General features: G+C 52.0%; 1 long non-coding RNA gene across 1 annotated transcript; it reads left to right on the forward strand.

Annotated features, from left to right (window-relative positions):
- Window positions 1–1846: 1846 nt before the first annotated feature.
- On the forward strand, window positions 1847–21049 carry LOC144223289 (uncharacterized). Its single transcript, XR_013332656.1, has 3 exons — window positions 1847–2056; window positions 12069–12174; window positions 20924–21049. It is a non-coding gene; the product is annotated as an uncharacterized LOC144223289 (long non-coding RNA).
- The last annotated feature ends 212 nt before the right edge of the window (window positions 21050–21261 follow it).

The raw sequence follows: 21261 nt of genomic DNA on the forward strand, positions 1-21261 counted from the left end.
CTCCGGGCTACCCCTGCAGAGCCCAACCACAGGGCTTGAACCCACAAACCGTGGGATCATGATTACAGCCAAAACCGAGAGTTGGACACGTAACTGACGGAGCCACCAGGCGTCCCTGAAAAGTTCAGGGGCTTCTAAGATCAGTTACGGTAGGTGGCCTGTGGCCTCCCTTCTGACAGGAATCGACACCCAGTTATTGACCCACCCCAGGCCGCTCCCTAGGGCTGCCTTTCTTTAGGGTCATTTGATTGAGTCAAGTTCTTACTCTTGTTGACCAGACCGTAGGCACCAGACCTAATTTAATATAATCTGAAATTGTAATGGCTGTGTTCTAATTCCTTCAGTTCAGCAGTGATGAGCGTAAATGGGAATCCCAGTGGAAATCCACCCTTAGGTCAACACCCTGCTGTTGACAGAGAAACCTTAACGGAACTCTTAGCAGCTCTGTTTCCTAGAAGTGTAGGGAAGTCTAGAACACTGGTTATGTGTGGGTCCTGGAGACCCAGGGTCCAGGCTTGAGTCCCTTCTCCACCGCTTGGGTGGATGACAGTGGGAACGAGGAGAGAGGCCGTGTGCGACGGCAGTAGTGATGGTGCGGGGTAACACTGCCGGGAGCCCTGGCTACGACCGCCACGTCTGTGGCCCTCGTTTCTAGAACCCGTGCTGCCCTTTCAATGGCGGTGTGTTTGCATTTGGGAAGAAAATGTAACTGCTTAACTCAAAGCTGCAAATAACTGCAGTCATGATTGATACAGATGTCAGATGAAGACAGAGGAAAAGGGAGTCAAGCCTCTATTTTTAAAAAAAGTTTTTAAATGTTTATTTTTGAGAGAGAGAGAGAGACAGAGCATGAGCTGGGGAGGAGCAGAGAGAGAGGGAGACACAGAATCAGAAGCAGCTCCAGGCTCTGAGCTGTCAGCACAGAGGGGCTCGAACCCACGGACTCTGAGATCACGATCTGGGCTGAAGTTGGATGCTGAATGGACAGAGCCACCCAGGTGCCCCTTAAGCCTCTATTTTTTAAAGTTTTATATGGCTTCCAGCCCTTGTCGTTAACTGGACTAAGTATGTGCCGAGCATACGGTAAGCTCTCTGCCGGTGACTGCTAACGCTGTTTTAAACTGCCACAGGCCACCAGCAAGCCAGCAGGGAGACCCCGGGGGGGGGAGGGGGCTCTGGAGGGGGTAAAGGGACACACTGTTCAAGGGAGTCTCCTTTACCCCCGGCTCTTGCAAGAAGGGGTCTCTTCCTTGGTTATATGCATGTGGCAGTGTCAGTCCATGTTCGGAGAAGCTTGTTCAACGCGGGACAGTTTGAAGTCCCGGTTCTTCATGCCGACGACAACCGAGCATCTTCTGCCCAAGTGAGGTGGGGGCCGAGGCCCGTTTGGATGGAGCTGTTCTCGGTCCTTCCTTCCTGTCACCGTCACGGACACAGACCCAGTTCAGGCTCTGCTGCTTTCCTGACGCCCACGGTGCCTGAACCGTCACCACCAGTTACAGTCGGGTCGCTCCGAGGTTTCTGGTTCTGCGGGGGGCCGGCCCGGTGGGTGGGGAGGTCGCGGCCGGAGCGGGCCTCCCGCAGGGGCACACCTGCCGCCCCAGCACGTCGCGCCACGGGGGGCTGGGGGCGGCGTCCACATCCCCAAGGATCCCAGGAGCTCCCGGGGAATCGATTCCCTCCCGAATTAGGCCCATCTGCCAGCAGATGTAATGATCATTTGTGTTCTGTAATCGCTGGCTTGCAAAGTGGCGGGGAGAAGCAAACGTCTCGTTTTCGGACCCCCCAACCCCCCNGGCCAGTTGTTGGGCGTTTTTCAAAGACGCGTTGATCGCGAGCCGGGGGCCGGGCCGGGAACGACCGCCTGCCCTCCCGGGAGGACCCCGCGTGTCGCCAAGCGCGGGGACGGCCGAGCCCGCGAGGCCACCGCACCCTCCGAGGCCGGCTTTCAATTCTACATCTCGTTTTCGGCCGGGTGCCGGGTTCCGAGCAGAAGCCCCCGGCCGGCCGGGCCTGCGCCCCCGGGGCGGGGGTGTGAACCCTGGCCCGCGTCTCTGTGAGTGATTCAAGTTTGCTTTCCTCCCACGCAGGCTGACAAAGCAGGGGCCGGGCCGGAGGAGGGCTTTTAAAAACGACGTGACCCTGTGTTTCAAAAACACTGCAATTTTATCCCTCCCCCCACCTTTTTTTTTTTTCCCCCAGTGCAGAATCTTAAGCTCGACCGGTTACTTAAAAGGTGTTAAGTGTAGAAGCGGAAGCAAACCGTAGTTAGGGAACAGCTAATTTTTAAGATGGGGTTGTGTTAGCCGGAACGGTACAGTGACGATTTGCTAATCGAATGATAATTAGGTGACTGGGGGGGACAGGGCCTGAGGGGTAAAAACGTTTGATCTTTTAAGTTTGTGCATGGGTTGGTGCCGCATTGTAAAGGGCAGAGAAGGTTTTATTTCATATGAATGTGCGTGCACGCTGGTTTTAGGTGTTTTTCGCACCGAATCTGTGTGGGGTGAAGGGCTGTCTGCCTGGCCAGGAAATAGAAATGCTGCTTGTGAACCATCCTGATGTCAAAATAAAAGTATGATTTAAGACAGGATTAAGGAGCAGAATCTAGGTCTCCAGGCCCTGGGAACGGTTTGTTGTCATCTGGATCCCAGGACGCCTGGTAATAAAAGACAGATGTCGGGAGGCAGTGCCGTCGCACGCGAAGTTCAGCAACACAGGCTTCCACGACGCGCGGTTCCATGGCCGGGACTGAGCTGCAGGACACGTGCGCTGTCCGGGCAGAATCGTGTCACTGTCCAGGCGCGTTACTTGGCATTTTAAGTGCGTTAATTTCATCGGCAGACTTCAATAATCTTTTTCTTTTACATTCTAGAAAGGTTTTCTTTCAGAACCGTAGCACTCCTTCCGTCCTTAGAGTGAAGAGAGGAAATGTTGAGCTTGCGGGAGGCGGACTGAAGTCCAACGTGTTCTGCAGCTAGGGTCCTCCAGAAGCGTCCTCTGCTGCCCTGTCCGTCCGTCCCCCCCGCCCCCCCCCGGCCCCAGCTGGTTGGTTTTCTGCCAACACTGTCATGATGCAAGTGGCACAAATCAGAGACCGACTACCGGTTCTCTGTGGTTCAAAGGTAGGTTTCCGGAGTCAAATATTAGCCAGTCTCTGCCTCTGAAAGCCGTGGTTTCCGAGTTGCCTGAGCTCTCCTGTCTCTTCAGCAGAGGCTTTGATTCGGGCTTGCACACCACACAGCGTGAGCCACGAAGCTGACGTGTGTGGCTGCCCTCGCTGGGTGTGCGGACGTCAGTCTGGGGACGATGGCCTTCTTTACACAGGAGCGTTTGGAAACCTCGCCGAAGGTTCACGTGGCTCCCGAAGGGATTTAGCTGTAGCGCAGTTGGCCACCTGGACACGCTGGCCGCGGGGTCCTGGGCCGGAGGGAGCGTGCCACGTGTGCACGTCCACGATTCAAAGTGGACGTTGGGCTGGGGCAAGCGCAGAGGTGGCTCCGTTTCCCTCGTACCTCTGGTTAAGAAGACACGTGCCAGGGTGTTTGTTCCTCACGTTCTGTCCTTCGTTCTAGCTGGAGCCAGGGAAAGGGCGGAAAGCCACGGGACGCGCATTGCGGTTCAGGCTGTAGACGTTTCTGCCCAGGTTCCCCGGGGGCGTGGGGATGCAGACTGCCCTTCGTGAGGCGGGGGTCACACACTTCTGTGAGCAGCTCAGGAAAGAGACACCTTTCGTTATCGCCATCGGCGTGTTCTCTGCTGTAGGGGAGACCGAGTGTGGATTCCATGGTCTCCCGGAACTTCGTGCCCGAGGCGCTTCCGCTTTGGTTTTCTCCAGCGATGGCCCCGGTGATTTGCTGGCTGGCTCCCCCTTCCCGGATGGGAGTGAGCAGAGGCCCTGGAATCCAGGGCGCCCTGAGCTCGTGAACTCACACTTTAAGCGCCTCTGGACTGTTTAGTCACAGGGGTGGAATGAAGATACGTTCCAGAAGGAGGAGCACCTCTGAGCACACAGAGGTGAGGGGTCGTGAGATGCCGCGTCAGTCTTCCTCGTCGGTGCGGCCCACAGAGCTGCTGCGTCCAGCGCGAGACGCTGGCGGAGCCTGGCTCCTCGTCCGTCAGCCCGGGAGAACAGAACACTGGAATCGGTCAAGTGCTTTCTGGAGACTCTCCACCCATCCATTTGGATCACAGTTGAGAAGGTCCTGCTACCCTTCTGGCCTTGCTGGGGTCCTGGGTGTGCATGTGAGCGCTGAGATGGGCTTAAGCCACTCGGCCGGGACCTGTGTCCTGGGGCCATAACAGAGCCGCACCCCCGGCCAGCTGCACCGCACACCTTCTTTGTTCTTTCCCAGGCCTGGAGGTGCAGGCCTGGGAACAGGGTGCAGACCTGGGATCGGGGTATGGGTCTGGGATCAGGGTGTCGGCAGGGCCGTGCTCACTCTGAAGGTGCTGGGGAAAGGGGCCCCGCACACGCCCGGAGTCCCCACGACCTTCCCCATGGTCTCTGCTGTGTCCAGACCTCCCCTTTATGAGGACACAGTCCCTGGATTAGGGCCACCCAACCCATGTATGACCTCAGCCAGTTATGTCTGCAGCGACCTTGTTTCCAAATAAGGTCACAGCCTTGTGATTCTGGGGGTCGGGGCTTGGACATAGCAATTTCAGGGGACACAATCCAACACATAACAGGTTGCGTAGTAAATTTGAACCCAGTCACCTTATTCAGTACATACTTGCTTGGAGGATGCCAGCTGCTACGGGAGATAAAAGACTAACTGTTCTTAGAGCTTTTACTGCAGGAGGAAATGGTCGAAACTAGCAGTTTGGGGAGATAAAGTCAGCTATAGATGAAAAGGAATAGGGATTCAGGAGTTCCAGGTGACCTGCGTCCAAGCGGCCCAGCCTCTGATGATTTTCCTGACGTGTGGATTAGGAGATGGTTTGTATTTCCTCAGAGCGACTCTGGCAGCCCTTAGGTGGTCATCTGCAGACTTGCAGGTGGTCAGCGAGTTCGGGTATAACGTAGGAGGGAAGGTGTGCTTGTTCCTGTTTGGTCTGTGGCTTGCATTCTGGTCGGTCCAAGGATTTCTGGTCGCGGGAGAGAAGTGAGGTGTCCATGGCCCACGGTGGTCCGTGGTCCACGGCAGCTCTGAGGATGAGGTCAGCGGTGGCCGTGTGGCCTGATGGTGAGGTCTGGCTCACACGGGGTCAAGACTCCGAGGCCCAGTCCACATAGCTGTTGGTACATAGTTGCCAGTGGCCTGGGAGAGAAGTTACTGGCCGCATTCCGTCCTGGCTGTGTTTCAGGAGACTTTAAACTTTGCAAACTGGGTTATTTGTGATATTGAATTCCTTGTCATGAAACGAAGTTTTCAGAATAGTTAAAATGTAATGACAAACATCTGTTTTTGAAGCGTACGTTTGAAGTCCTGTCTCCGCCCTGCACGGGGCGGGGGGACTCTTGGTGGGGGGNAGGCAGCTGTCCCTGTCCTCAGCGGAGTCGGTGGCAGTGCTGTCTCAGGACCTCGTTCTATTAATAGAAGTAATGGCCCGCGGTGGCTTCCTTTCCTGGTTCCCTTGAGCACGGCCCGCCAGCGTCCGTGTCTTTTAAAGAAGCAGTGAGTGCCCGAGTTGCAGGCAGCGTGCCGAGCGTGGTCGCCCCCGTCTGCCCAGTGAGAACACTAAGGCCCGGCAGCTGGCCGTGCCCGTGTCGCCCAGTTAGGGCCCCGGGGGGCAGAGAGGCCCCGGGTGCGCCTGCTGCCGGGCTGGGCATCCTCAGGTGTGCTAGATCAGAGGACGTAGGCAGCCCCTGCCTTCAGAGTTCCAGACCAGGTGGGACACCAGACGGACGACCACAGTGACGGGACAGGGTCCGGGGTTACGTCGTGGGCACAGGCTGCTGCTCGGCAGGGGTCCCAAGAGGGAAGGGGGTCATGGGGGCTGTCAGATGGGGGCCACGCGCCTGCCTGCTTAGCTGGGGGCTCAGAGAAGGCCGGAAGGAGGACAGGTAGCTCTAGAGAGCGTTGTGCTCGGAGCGTGACCCTGGTTAGGGCGCGTCTGCCTCCTCTCTCCCGGGAGGACGTCCCGAGGACTGTGGTGAGCTGGGGCTGGGGCACCCGTCCTCCGGGGGACTCAGGGCCCCCACACTCTGCTCGCTGGTGTCTGTCTGTGCTGAGACGTAGAACGACGTGCTGCATGTGTACGTTATACACGTAGCGGGTGTCTGACACGTTCCCGAGAGGCCCTCTCTGGTCTGGGACTGCAGTCGGCCCTGAGTGTGTCATCGTCGGTACAGGTGGCAAAAGCCTGCCATCCCTCTGGGCACCCAACTCTGTCCTGGGCGGTGCCAGCAGCTGTGAGGGCTGGTTGTCCTCAAGGCCCGCTGGTCCCTCCCAGAGCCACCGTAAGAGGGGACGGTCCCCATATATGCTCCAGAGTCACCCAGTTGCTATGTGACCTGGGACAACTTCTCCGTCTCTGCACCTCAGTTTCTCCCTAAAAATGAGATTAATGATACTTCCCTGGAAGGAATGGCCTCCTGGGGCAATAGGGTCAGTAGGGTCGTTCAGAACGTAAACGAGTAGCCCTGAGGGGTTTCTTGCGTATTGGGCACAGGCAGGGTCCTCGGTACACGGTCGTTGTTATTATTTTACGGGTTGACCCCGGAAACTTTCTCTCCTCTGGCTCGGCAAACTCCAAGCCGGGGTTTGAACCTCAAGGCCAACCCGGATCCAGGAATACTTTCTTATTTCCAGAACCGGGCAGATTCTTGGCACTCAAGGCGGCTGGCGGCCCCTTCCTTCCCACCCGGACAGACTGCCATTGTCTGGGTTGGTGGGACCCTGAATTTGGGTCCCAGGGTCCTGAGCTCAGCGCCAGGCCCTGAGCAGCTGCCTGCCGAGCACACACAGCTGCCGCAGGGCAGGGTTGCTGGGCTTGGGTTTCACATTTATAGAGTTTCATGCATGGGAAGGGCCTCTGGGGAGGGAGGGTGCTGGGGCCCTGGGTGCGACATCTGACCTTTCCCTCCATCACTTCTACCCAGTTAGGTGAGGAGAGTTCATTTCCTGATGCTTTTACATTTCTAACTTTAGCTCTGAAATTTAAAAGTTTTAGGAGCCAGACTGTAGTTCTCAGCGTGTTTCCGCAGGATGGGGGCCGTGTCCCCTGTCGTCTAGGGGCCAGGGAGGAAGGTGGGTGTTTAAAGGGGATGTGCGGCTGTGTGTTCCACGCACGTTTGTTGCAAGTATTTAAGCCACTGTAGCTTTGGGTTCCTATGATGCGTGTGCCGCTGTGCGCATCACACTGGCAGAAACACACGCACACGTGTGCACGCTCCATTTCACCCTTTCAGGCAGGTCAGAAGAGAAACCGTGGGGTCTTAAGCATAAAGCATTTGTGAATTGTCAGTGCGAAGGAATTCTCAGGAGGTTGGGCTCTCAGGAGCCCAAACTTGTCATTTTACAGATGGGTTAACTGAAGACCGTTGCATGTGGTTGTGTAAGTTGTGCACTGCACATCTAGGCAAGGTCACTCGTAGCGTACATGCATGTTGCCTTGACTGTGCTGCGGCAGTGGGGGGATGGAGCTCTGGGGCAATGATGGCTGGAGGTCAGCCGCCCCAGCGGTCAGCCGCCTGGGGCACACAGCAAATCAGAGAAGGGCTCCAGTCCTTCACTCCCCGTAGACCTGCCTCCAGTCACTTCTGGAACCTGAGGCTGGCCTCGACTCGTTCTGGCCAATGGCATGTTGCGTAAGTGACAGGCGTTAGTGCCCGGCTGAGGCATCAGGAGGCGTTGCGTGTCTCTGCGCTCTCTCACACCTGCATCTGCGCCGAGGACAGGCCCAGGCCCTGGCTCTGAGGGATTGGAGAGCACATGGCACACAGTGTGGCTGTCCCTGCCGAGGCCTACTGGACCCCGTCCTGCCTGCTGGGGAGGGAGAGAGCCGCGCCCCGATCAGCGGTGCTGCCGCGCAGCGGAGACGACCCCGATGCACAGGCAAGCCCGGTCATGGCCTGGAGGACCGCCCTGCTGGCCCGTAGCCCCACGGACGAAAGCGGGTGCTTCCTGCAGCCTGCCCCTCAGGTTCTGTGGCTGTTAATGCAGCCTCTCCATGGCAGTGGAAGGTGGGTGCAGGCTAGGGGATGCGGTTGTTATTGTTTAATTGTTATTAAACTCGGAGCAGCTTTTTACAAAGGGGTCAATAATACCCCCCCCTTTTTAATGTTTATTTTTGGGAGAGAGAGACAGAGTGTAAGCAGGGGGAGGGACAGAGAGAGAAGGAGACACAGAATTTGAAGCAGCTCCAGGCTCTGAGCTGTCAGCACAGAGTCCGACATAAGGATCGAACCGACGAACTGTGAGATCATGACCTGAGCAGAAGTTGGACGCTTAACCGACTGAGCCTCCCAGGCGCCCCCATAATACCGCTTTAAAGAAATTTTTATTTAGAGACAGCAAGTGAGCACCAGTGGGAGAGAGGGGCACCGGGAGAAAGAGAATCTCAAGCAGGCTCCTTGCTGAACGCCTTGCTGGAGCCCGACTAGGGGCTCGATCCCACGACCCTGGGATCATGACCTGAGCCGAAATCAAGAGTCAGATGCTCAACCCACTGAGCCCCCCAGGTGCCCCAATAATATTCTTAATATGGTCTCCAAAGAAGGACCAAAACAAGCGTAGCACTTTAAGCCTCTCCAGTTTGTACTAAATCGCTGTAGCCGGACATGGGGTCCACGGTTCCAAGTTTGCTTTGCATTCGTGTCGTTTCTTACGATGCCATCTCCTCATGGCAGGATGGGTTTTGTTAGCAACACCTCATTGAAAGTGTCCAGTTCTGGATTATGTGTAAACGCTCTGGCCTGTGATGGCCTTTCCCCCTCAGTTCTCAGCAACTCACTAGGTTCCTGTGCCAGGAAGATGTGTGCCCACCTGTTTCCTGTCCGTAAGGTACTTCGTTTACGAGAGATGTGTCAGTGTCCGCCTGCAGTTAGCGAATTCATTCAGAAGTCTTGTCAGGAACGCTGGTTTTCTGAAAAAGCCTGTTGCTTTCCGAACACATGCCAAGACTATGACTTAATGTCTTCAAGCTAAGGAAGAACGTTCTAGTGCTTTTGACAGAGATTTAGGAGCTTCAGAGGAGTCCTCCCGGTCTGTGCCATTGATGCTTCAGGAGGAGTCAGACAGTCTCAGGGCACACACAGTCGTGTTCTGGCCTTTGATTTCCGAGTCACCTCATTGTAATCTCTGTCCTGCCGAAGAAATTGCCTTGTTCAGGGAGTCCTAAACACTGGTGCCAGCAACAGGATTTATTCTCGTGGAAACATGACACTTTCTGGTCATAGTCTTCCTGTCTGTTAATGCATTTTTGTTTCGTTTGGAAACAAGCTCTATACTGGTCGAATTCTGGACAGACTTGCGGCAGAGAGTCAACTTCCAGAAAGTATCACAGAAGCCATGCTTTTAAGTGACCAGAGACCAGAGTTGAGTGTCTCCTGCACTTCATCGACTGATGACAGGTGGAGGAGAGTCAGCGTTCACGTATCGCGCCTCCGACGAAGCGGTTGCTCAGACAGAACCAGAATAGGGGCCGTGCTGGCCGTCCAGGGTTGATTCTTCAAATGATAATAGTAACTCTACTTCAGTGGGTGGGAGTCTGGAGTAACCGTTTAGGAATCGTTAAAATAATATTATGGGTGTGAGCTACTCACCCCACCCGTAATTCTTCTGTTGTTTATAACGGAATGTCTGCTAGGGACATTTCTAGGGAGCTAGAAAAATAAGAGCACTGCTGGGGCGCCTGGGGGGCTCAGTCGGTTGAGCATCCGACTTCAGCTCAGGTCATGATCTCACTGTTCGTGGGTTCGAGCCCTGCGTCGGGCTCTGTGCTGACAGCTCAGAGCCTGGAGCTGCTTCGGATTCTGTGTCTCCCTCTCTCTCTGACCCTCCCCTGTTCACGCTGACTCTCTCTCAGAAATAAATAAAACATTAAAAAAAAAAGAATACTGGGTGTTACATGTAAGTGGTGAATTATTAAGTTCTACTCCTGAAGTCATAATTATGCTATATGTTAACTAACTTGGATTTAAATGAAATGTAAAAATTTAAAAGAAGTAAGATGAGGGCAAATTAAACTCTAAGCAAGTAGTAGATAAAAGAAAATAATAATAATAAAAAATAAAGAAAGAAAATAATAAACAGAATGGGAATCAGTGACATAGAAAACAAAGTTACTGGAGAAAATCAACAAAACCAAAATCTGGTTCTTTGAGAAAATCAGTGAAATCGGTGCACCTCAGACTGGCCAGGAATCACTGCAGTTTCTACAGACACTACGAGGAAAACACGGGCTGTATGGGTGTGTTCATGCCAGTAAATTTTACAGTGGACGAAATGCACAGTTTTCATGGAAGACACATTTGAGAAGAAGTGGAAGTCCTTCCTAGCCCTGTATCTGTAGAATTCAAACTAGTTAAAAAGCTTCTTATAAAGGGGGCGCCTGGGCGCCTCAGTCATTTAAGCATCCGACTTTGGCTCGGGTCATGATTTTGTGGTTTGTGAGTTTCAGCCCCACGTCGGGCTCTGTGCTGACAGCTCAGAGCCTGGAGCCTGCTTTGGATTCTGTGTCTCCCTCTCTCTCTGACCCTCCGCTGCTCACGCTGTCTCTCTCTCTCTCAAAAATAAATAAACATTTAAAAAAAAAAAAGCTTCCCATAAAGAAAATTCCAGGCCACATGGGTGAACTTTACCAAACAATTCAGGACTTCTATCCAGAGTACATAAGGAACTCTCAAAACTCAATAATAAGGACACTAAGAGCCCAAGTTAAAGAACGGATGAACGGCTTGAGCAGACGCTTCACGGAAGAAGGCGTGTGGGTGACAAGCACAGGAGAGAGGCTGGGCGCACTTGGTGGGAGGGAAATGCAAACTGAAGCCACTGCGAGGTGCCACTGCACACCGTTAGGATGGTCAGAATTTAGGCCTGGTCATATCCCATGTGGATGAGGATGCAGAGGAGCCTGAGCCCCTGTCTGCTGCTGTGGGAGCAGAAAACCATGGAACTAAGCAGCTTGTCAGTTTCTTGAACTAGTAAACATCTACTGAGTGGCTGAGCCATTCTCTTTCTAAGTATTGACTCGATACTTAGAATTGAGAATTGCATGTCTCGTGCACAAATGTTCACAGCAGCTTTATCTGTTTTTTAATTTTTGCAACTTTATATGTACTAAAAAATTATTTTTAACTTTTATTTATTTTTGAGAGAGAGAGAGACAGCACGCTAGTGGGTTAGGGGCAGAGAGAGAGGGAGACACGGAATCCGAAGCAGGCTCCAGGCTCTGAGCTGTCAGCACAGAGCCCGATGTGGGGCTTGACCCCACGAACCATGAGACCACGACCTGAGCCGAAGTGGGATGCTCAACTGACTGAGCCCCCCAGGCGCCCCTGTGACTTTATATTTAATAGCCACAAACTGGACACAACCCAGGTGTCTTTCAACTGGTGAATGGATAAAGTGGCCTATCCATGGAATACTAAGCAATAAAAGCGACACTCTGTGACAGGAATGAAAACTATGCTGAGTAAAGAAGCCAGACAAAGTACACACTGTGTGATTCCTCGCACTTAGAATTCTAGAAAATGCAGCGTGGTCTACAGGGACCAAAGGTGCATCAATGCTTGCTTAGGGACACTTCGTGGGGCACAAGGGGACTTTTGGGGGATGAGGGGGGTGTTCGTCTTAATTCTGGTGGTGGTTTCATAAGGATACACGTGTCAAAACTTGTCAAATTGTACACTTCTGATACGAACGCAGCGTGTCCGTTAGGTCCCAGTAGGTGTTACGTGGCCCTGCTCACCCTGTGGGTAACTGAGGTTGTGTTGTGTGTAATAGGCACACAGTTCATTTTACTGGCAGTCCCTTGCTTTTGAACCTAATTGTGGACCCAGAAAACTGTATAGAATTTCAGTGTATAAAGGTATAAATAGTGACCTTAACACTTTATGGGGGGAGGGGGAGGATTTTTCTGCCAGAGCTCATTTATTCCCGTATTTGTTTTCTCATCAGATCCTTATTGGGTATCTACCGCATGGATAACGCCGGGCTCTGGAGATTTAATGATTAGCCAGAATAGACCTGCATACTGTCCCGCGGGGAGAAGATCATTAAAGACGTATGAATTTGTTTTACAAATTGAGATAAGTGCTCTGGGGGTGAGGAGCGGGTTTTAGCAGAGGGACCTGGTTTTCCCGTGGCAGGGGGGTCGGGTCATGCCTTGGGGAAGGCTCTTCTCTGGAAGCCGGACTCGAGTGGAGTGCTGATGGATCAGTGCGCTGTAATTAGAGGGCGGAACGGGGAAAGGCCTGGGTGGCCACAGTGCTGGCCGAGGCGGAGACGGGCACAGGCCAGGTGGCACGGGCTCTTAAAGGTTTTGACATTTTACAAAGCTTTAAAGGGAAGTCTTGGTTGGTTGCGGATTTGGAAAACCATATTCCAGGCACAGTGTGGAAACAGACTGGATGTGGCTTGGGGCGGTGGTGATTAAGCTCTTCGCCTCGCCCGGCTGAGAGCTGCTGGGAACTGGGCTTGGGACAGACTCGGGGAGACCGCTCCTGGGGTGCTGGCCACACACAGGATAGATGGGGTGTCCCGGTTGAGAGGGGGCCCGGGGTGCACCTGAGGCTCAGCGTCAGGTCCAGAATGGATGCAGCGGTGAGTGTGAGGAGGCAGGGCTCAGACAGGAACCTGGGCTGGAAGATAGATTTGGGTCACACAAGACAGATGGGGGCTGAGGTGTGGGAGTGGTGAGCTTGCTGGTGGGGCACCGGGGCCAAGGAGGCTGGCAGCAGGCGGGTAGGTCAGGGGAGGGCCTGGTGACTGCAGCCAGGGGGAGGGCACGGCCAGGATGCTGCAGGGCGAGAGCGTGCCTCAGAGGGCCACAGGCTTCTGGTGGTGCTCTGGGAGCGGGGGGCGAGGCCACTCCCCACCCCCGGGCGGCAGGCACATGGGGACCATCCTGGACGAGCCTGCAGAACACGCGCCAGTGGCCGGCCACTGAGCGAGTGGCCAGGGCGAGGGCGGCCCTGGATGGAGGGGAGCAGGGGGTGTTGGAGGCAGAGCTGAGGGAGGGAGGGTGGGTTCAGCAAGAGCGCGGCTGGGCCAGAGCCCGTTGCGTGCTGGGTGCGTGGATTCACGGGATCCTTCGGGGGGCTGAGCAGGGCCTCCTGGGGCTCATCAACTCTCTTCAGAGTTCGGTGAATGGAAGTTGACTTTGAGCCAGTTTTGCCTCTAGGAGACTGTTCTCGTCCGCGGCTTCAGGGACAGGAATGTTTCCCCTTTCATTGCCAACACATTTTGCCAGGTGTTTGTGAGAAGTCCCATGAGTGAGCTGAGGCTGCACGTGGCCTCTGGGCACTCCTGAGGTTTCCGTCTTACCATAAATGTACTAGCGTCCAGTACTTAATCCACCTCCTCCATCCACTTAAAATTAAAAAAAAAAAAAATCTTTATTTATTTTTGAGAGAGAGAGAGAGACAGAGTACAAGTGGGGGGAGGGGCAGAGAGGGAGACACAGAATCTGAAACAGGCTCCAGGCTCTGAGCTGTCAGCACAGAGCCTGACATGGGGCTCGAACTCAGAAACCGTGAGATCGTGACCTGAGCCAAAGTTGGACGCCCAACCGACTGGGCCCCAGGCGCCCCTCCCCGCCATCCATTTTACAAGGAATGGCTGGAAACCACCTGCCCTCGGCCCTGTCTGATTTGCAGCTGACCTGTGGAAGTTAAGGCACTTTGGGGATGTCTATGTGTGACTTTTAGGAAGTTCTTGTCCCAGCTGAGGACGATCTGTATTATACCGTTACAAGGTTATGATTATACGTGTGTCTCCCGGGAATTGCGGTTTCTCATTTGGAAAATGCTCACAATTAGTTATATGTCATAGTAAATACAGGGAGGGAGATAAAAGTAAATAAATGGTATTCAGTGGGAATCTTGTTCTTAAATAGTCACAATAAATGTCACCTGTGTCTACCATTTGGGGATTAATTTTCCAATTCAAAGCAATAAAACATACACTTTTCAGGTCTGTCTCCGTGTGTGGGAGAAGCAAGCCCATCAGTTACCATTCCCTCCTTAATCCTTTTTCTTCAGAGGACGTTGGGAGAGTGTTCCTGAGAGCAGGGGTGGGGTGTGGAGGGAAGGGGTGTGGGGCGCTCGCACGTGCTGCCTCGTTGACGAGCTTCTGGGCTGGCGGCTCCTGGGCTGGTCTGGTGTCTTCTCTCACGCCTGGATCTTGTCCATCACGTACAAAATGTTAGTGAGCGGTTGTGTCCACGTAACAAAGGGCTTCCTGTGGCTTGTGTCTGGTTGAGGTGGCTGTGTGGGCCTTCCCTGGGAGTGTCACCAGACTCACCTGATGGCTTGGGAAACTAGACTGCTGGGCTCCACCTCAGAGTTTCTGATCTTGTAGGTCTCGGTCGGAGGTGAGAACTTGCATTCCTGACAGGTTCTCAGGTCATGCTCATGCTGCTGGTCCGGGGACCGCATTTGAGAACCACCGACAGCCCCCTGAGCTCATCAGCCCAGCAACACCATATCCTGGACTGGCCAGAGTGTATGCAAGGCTGGGGGACAGGAGACAGGGGCACCTGGGGGGCTCAGTCGGTTGGGTGTCCGACTCAGGTCGGGATCTCATGGTTCTTGAGTTCGAGCCCCACATCGAGCTCTGTGCTGACAGCTCGGAGCCTGTGGTCTGCTTTGGATTCTGTGGCTCCCTCTCTCTCTGCCCCTTGCCCACTTGCACTCTGTCTTTCTGTCTCTCTTTCTCTCTCAAAAATAAAATAAACATTAAAAAAAAAAAAAAAGAGGACAGGAGACCAAGCTGTGACCACGTGGGGACTTTCCCACAGGTGGACACTAGCTGCTTACCTACCTTGGCTTACAGCCCTCCCCCCTCCAACTCCCCACATGCTTGGAAAGTTTCCTAACTGGTGCCTTTTAGTTCAAGACAGAACAGACTCCACACTGCTTCCTGGTGGGCTTTTGAAACGTGGAGGTAGAGAGAGGTTGGAAAGAAATTCTGCCTTGGGTTGGAAGGGGCAGTTGGAATTTATCTCAAAAATGGAATTCCTCACCTGTTTCTGTGCATCTAGGAAATCCTTGTATAAAACAGAAGAGAGACAGAATCTCTGTGAAGAGACAAAGCTCAAGAGGTCTCAATGACACCTGACGGAATCATTACTTATGTTGAGGCGCTTAGGGAGACGTCATCTGAATATTCACATGGGGTTTGGGAGGGCTGTCCCTAAGCAGGATGCGGCCGAGTCACTAAAAGCTACTGAAAGACATGGACACCTCAGGCAGGCTTTTCTGTGACAGGCTATTAAGGGAGAAAAAAGTAAGTGTCCACGTTGGGTTGTGGGGTCAGGGCGTCGCCTCTGGGAGGGGTGTGGGTGCTGGGTCCAGACAGCTGCACGGCCGCTGTTCCTTAGTGAGGGGACCCCGCCGCGCTGTGACTCGTCCTAGCGCTGCTTCTAAGGGGTGTGGGTCTGCGGTCCTTAAACTGGGGACCCCTTGTTCTCTGAAGGTCTGGATGCGCTGGCCTTCATTCCAACGTACACTTTTCCATTCAGTCGCCAGTAGCTCATTTTGCTACTGAGTATGGAGAAAAACGGTACTGTGCTTGCCAAGCCCCCCAGCCCCCAAGTCTGGCGGCAGGAAGCTGCTTTTCTAGACGCCATTGCTCAGGTGACCTTTCAGTGGCCATCTCTCCTTCCAGCAAATGGAGTGGGGATGGCTGATCGCCGTTGTCAAGCAGCCGCCATGAAAAGGCTTCAGGAAACCATGACACTTTTTTTTTTTAATTTATTTATTTCTAGGAGAGAGAGAGAGAGAGAGACAGCGTGAGCAGGGGAGGGTCAGAGAGAGAGGGAGATACAGACTCTGAAACAGGCTCCAGGCTCTGAGCTGGCAGTCAGCACAGAGCCCGACGCGGGGCTCGAACCCACGAACCGCGAGATCATGACCCGAGCGAAAGTCGGACGCTTAACCGACTAAGCCACCCAGGCGCCCCAACATGACACTTTGAAACACAGGAGAGAATAGGAAATCTCAGCAAGGAAATAGGACTCATGAAAAAGAAATAAATGGGAATCACAGAAATGAAAACTACAATAACAAAACTCGCTGGATGGGCTCCAAAGTCGCGGGGAGATGGCAGAAGACAGAAGCAGTGAGCGCTAGGCCACACCAGCGGTCTGCTCAGCCCAGGCCGGGGACACTGCCTGATGGAGCCGGAGTCACAGCTGGAGGTGGGGGGCACTGCCTGCATCCAACCCTTCCTCCCTCCACCTGCGTGTGCCTCTGTCTCCCCCACCCCCTACCTTCATCTCTGAAATGTCCAGATCACACCACCTCGTCGCTGGCTTCTTGGGACCCTTTGTGACACTTAGGAAACTAGAGTAAGGCGACTCTATTAAACATGCAGGTCTGTGGGCGGCCGCGTCAAGTGCCGGGCGGTGGGAGCCCAAGAGCCCTGAGGGAGCAGGCCAGCTGGTCAGGGGAGCCCAAGGCGGAGCCAGCGATTTTCCTTTGAGATAGAGACGAAGGCTGAAACCAGAGTGCTGGCTCTTGGCAGCTCCCAGCTGACCGACGCCCGATACGCGCTGGCGAAAGCGGAGCCCCGGTTGCTGAGTGTGGGCAGCCCTGGAGAGAGGCGGTGCTGGCGGCGGCAGGATGCACCTGTCGGTCATGACAGAAGGGGTTAAGGTTAAGGCTTACAGGAACACCCGAGGCTGTTCTGCATTTCTATTACTTCGCCTGCAGTGATTATGCTTCCAAGTGTTGTTCAGAATAGGTCCTGCATCAAAAGTTCAATTCTCGTATTTGACCAATTATGTTTACTTTTTGGTTGTAGGTGCCCTGTGAGCATTGCTCAGCCTCCCTTTTATGGAACAAATAATGTACTGGGTGCTTGTATCTGCCAGATGTTGATGTAGCACTTCTCTAGACCAAATCCTCTGCACACGGAACATCTCTTTTGTGGTGCAGGAAGATATTCCATGAACTTAGTCCACGAGTAGATGACATAGTATATTAGCGATGGCTGCTTTGGAGAGAAGCATCAGCCTGAGGAGGATGGGGAGTGCCAGCAGTTAGGGTAATCCTGTACGGGATTTACATCTAGTAGTAAGGGCAGGCGTTACTGAGAGGTGACACTTAAATATAGACTCCATGAATATAAGCAAAGGAGTGATGTGAATATCTAGGAGATGGGGCTTCAGGTGAGGGAAGTAGCCTGTGCAAACATCTTGAGGTAAGAGCCTGCCCGGCAAGTTTGGGGAACAGCAAAGGCCACTGTGAACTGGGAGAGTAGTTGGCTGATGGGTTCAAGGAGGGGAAAAGGGGGCGTAGTGCAAGGCCTGCTCAACTATCATAAGGATTTGGACTTAAATTGATAGGTTTTATCTTCTAGAGCAGTTAAGGTTTTCAGAAAACTGGGTAGAAAGTACACAGAACCCCCATACACCTGCACCTTCCTCTATTAACACTTGGCATTAGTGTGGTATATGTGTCACAACTGATGACAACAGTGTACATTAGGGTTCACTTCATTGTGCACGCTGTGGGTGTGGACAGATGTATAATGACATGTGTCCACCATTACAGTGTCATGCAGATTGGTTTCATTGCCCTAAAAATTCTCCGTGATCTCTCTCTTCAGACTGCCAACCCCCGGCAACCACTGATCTTACCGCCTCTATAGTTTTGCCTTTTCCAGAATGCCATATAGTTGGAACCTATAGGGTTGGCTTCTTTCACTTAGAAAGATGCATTTAAGTTTCCTCCATGTCTTTTTATGGCATAATAACTTCTCTTCACACTGAATGATTTCCCACTGTCTTGATGGACCACAGTCTATTTATGGATTCACTACTGACAGTTATATTGATTACTTCCAGGTTTTGGCAAATAGAGATGCTTGTAGACATTTGTGTTCAGGTTTTTGCATGGATGTGTGTTCAGCTCTTGGGTGAAGCACATTCAAGAAGCAAGATTTGCTAGAGGCACCTGGGTGGCTCTGTCGGTTGAGTGACTTGGGCTCAGGTCATGATTTCACAGTTTGTGGGTTTGAGGCCCCGTATCGGGCTTACTGCTGTCAGTGCACATACTGCTTTGGATCCTCTGTCTTCCTTTCTCCTTCCCCCTCTCATGTGCATGCTCTCTCTCAAAAATAAATAAACACTACAAAAAAAAAACAACAAACAACAAGATTGCTGGATCTTATGGCAAGAAGTTAAGTTTGGTAAGAAACCACCAAACATCTTCCAAAGTGGCTGTGCCATTTTGCATTCCTACCAGCAGTGAATGAGAATTTCTGTTGCTCCACGTCCTCATCAGGAAATGGTATTGTCTGTGTTGGAGACTGGCCATTCTAATAGGTGTTTAGTGGTATCTTCTTGATTTAATTTGCATTTCCCTGATGACACATGATTTGGAACATCTTTTCATATGCTTACTTGCCATCTGTGTATCTTCTTTGGTGAGGTGTCTGTTCAGGTCTTTTGCCCATTTTTAAATTGGGTTGTCTGTTTAATTACTGTTGAGTTTTAGGAGCATTTTATATATTTTGGAAAGAAGTCCTTGTGTAGATATCTTTTGCAAATACTTTCTTCTAGTCTTTTTTCCTTGTCTTTCATTCTCCTAAAGGACTTTGGTTTTTACTGGGTGAAACTGGGAGCTTTTGAGGGTTTTGAGTAGAGGAGTCATGCGACAGGCACTTTATAAATATGCAGGGAGATATTCCAGTTATAGTAATATGGAAGAAATAGACTTTCTAGTATACATTGGTGGCCTTAGATGGTGACTAATGAAGGTCGCTTTTTCTAAGTGAGGTTTTGAAAATATATTTCCCAACTATAGACACATCTTGTTAGCAGCTGTGGCCCATACTTTGATACTTAAGGGTTTCAGGAGATAATGAGCAACCTGTTTATCACCTTTTTATTGTTTACAGTTAACCGGAAACTCTCAACTGGCTGTGAAGTTTTGTGAGCATTCCGGGCTATGGCTGCCTCCTTCCCCCACCCTGTGCCTTTCCCTCTAAGGAGGGTCTCAGCTGCTATTTATAGAGATGCATGCTCACCAGTGAAGGCCCTCAGCTGTTTTCTGTCCCTTTAGTCAGGTTTCTTCCTCTGATGAAGAGTCCCTTTTGCTCTGCAGTCCTTCTCTCCAAAATCACCCGGCTCTCTCTGCATGCCTCAAACCTCCCACGCGCTATCAAATGGATTAAAATAGAATGTGTTCTCAGGTGGTCACTGTCCAGTCTTCTGACTCTGAGGCTTTCACTTGCCTTAAATGCAGCTTCTGCAGCAGTTTAAAAGTGAAAGTTTCCATAGCTGGGAGGGATGGGCACAGGGCAGTGCACTGCTCTGTAGCTCCCACTCTGGCCCTTCAATTTCCCTGTGTGTGGGAAGGGACATTCAGAAGGCTGCCTTAGAGGCAAGAATGAGTAGCTGAGGTAAAACAAATGGGGAGCAGCAGGGCAAACAGAAAAACCCTCTGAGACATCAGAGAACACCGAGTTAAACAGTGGAGTGCCCTCGTGGCTGCAGGGATGGAGAGGACATTTTAGCCTGAGGTGCCTTGGTCAAAGGTAGGCCGTTGTGCTGTCTGTCCAGCCAGGAGCGGACCTGCGAGGCCACACTGCCCGTTCAGAGAGCAGAATGCACGGGCCCCGGGGGACACGGGGTTCCTGCTGTCCTCCCAGTTTTGCAGCCCCGCTTGCTGCACTGATGCTACGAGGATGCACAGCAAGGATCCACTTTGGATTTATTTAGCATCTTTCCATCAGAGACCACGAACCTTCTCCATAGGCTTTTCCATCGACGGACTACAGGAGGAGATATCATCAACCGTTCTGAAATGGGTTCAGTAGGAGAGGAAATGGATGTTAAAGCGTTAGAAACAGTATAGGAATGAAACTTAAGAATAAAGCAAGCAGTGGCTCAGGTGTGCAAAATGCTGTGCCGTGATTCACGGGTGGTTTTCATCAGGTCGCAAGCATGAGAATGAGAGAAAGAGGGTTATTCCATATGAACCGAGGAAACCCTTAGATAAGAAAACTCTGACCATAAGGCCCTGTTTGAGTTGTCTTAGGAATTTGTCCTTTTCTGTTTTCCTGTATCAAGAGCCTTCACGGTGTACAAAAATGGCATCTGCTTACAGAATGTAGTGAGACATGAAATTAACAGCGGCCCATCCCATGCACCTCTGCTTTTCTGGTGTCCGAAACACAGCCAGACGAAGCCCATGCTGTTTTCCAGACTGCTCGCCCTTGACGATTAATACGCACCTGCCTGTTTTGATCTAACATTATTGAGGGAAGAAAATACTTCAGTGGAGAGATTTATTCTAGGCTGTCTGATGAGTGTTTTATGTTCATAACTTTTAAAAAATCCATTTTTGGCATTGGCATGAATTTTGGATGGTTGCCACCATCTCTGAGGCCTAAAAATGTGCTTCTGGAGTTTGTGGGAAGCAAGCCTCAGGGGACACATGCTGTCTTGCTGGCCCTGCCCTTGACATTCCTCATGTCTTGGATATGTGAATTTAGTTTGGGAACTGGAGATTTTGTACATTCAAGTTTGTTTTTGCCTTTTATAATTTGGGTGGTTCCATACTAATGGAGCACATTTTATTTTTCCCCAGATGATTGTAGCATTCATACAAGAGTGGGGCTTTGGAATGTGTTAAAGAAGGAGAGCAAAGAAAAAGATACTTTATTAAAGGCTTGATTCTTTTTTTTTTTTTTTTCCAGTAAACTACTAATACGAGGCTATACATTTTTGGGAGATAATTTACTTGTGTGGTGTTTAGCAACCAAGTCCATAATTTCTGCTGGATGCTTCATTTGTCTTCCAGAGGGATTGGAGGAAGAGATGCCCGGTAGATGGCCAAGTGAGCTCTGTCGACCTATACTTGCAGTCCACTGACCGTCATTCACAGTAGAATGAGCACAGAGTGCTGTACAAAAGCACAATCCCTGATCAGGAGACAGCTGCAGTCTAATGCTAATAAAACTGTGGCTACCAGGTAACTAGAAATTGGAAGAATTGTGAAGTGCTAATTAAGATGACCTTTGGACTTTACTCATAGCATTGCATCTTGTCACCGGGTATTGGGGGGGGGGAGGGGGTTCTACAAGGGCCCCAACCTGCTGGCAGCTGGGCTGTCCAAGGACTGTTTTGTAATGGGGAAGA

Source organism: Crocuta crocuta, unplaced genomic scaffold (genome assembly GCF_008692635.1).
Source record: "Crocuta crocuta isolate KB4526 unplaced genomic scaffold, BGI_CrCroc_1.0 scaffold31, whole genome shotgun sequence".
In the NCBI taxonomy this organism is placed as follows: domain Eukaryota; kingdom Metazoa; phylum Chordata; class Mammalia; order Carnivora; family Hyaenidae; genus Crocuta; species Crocuta crocuta.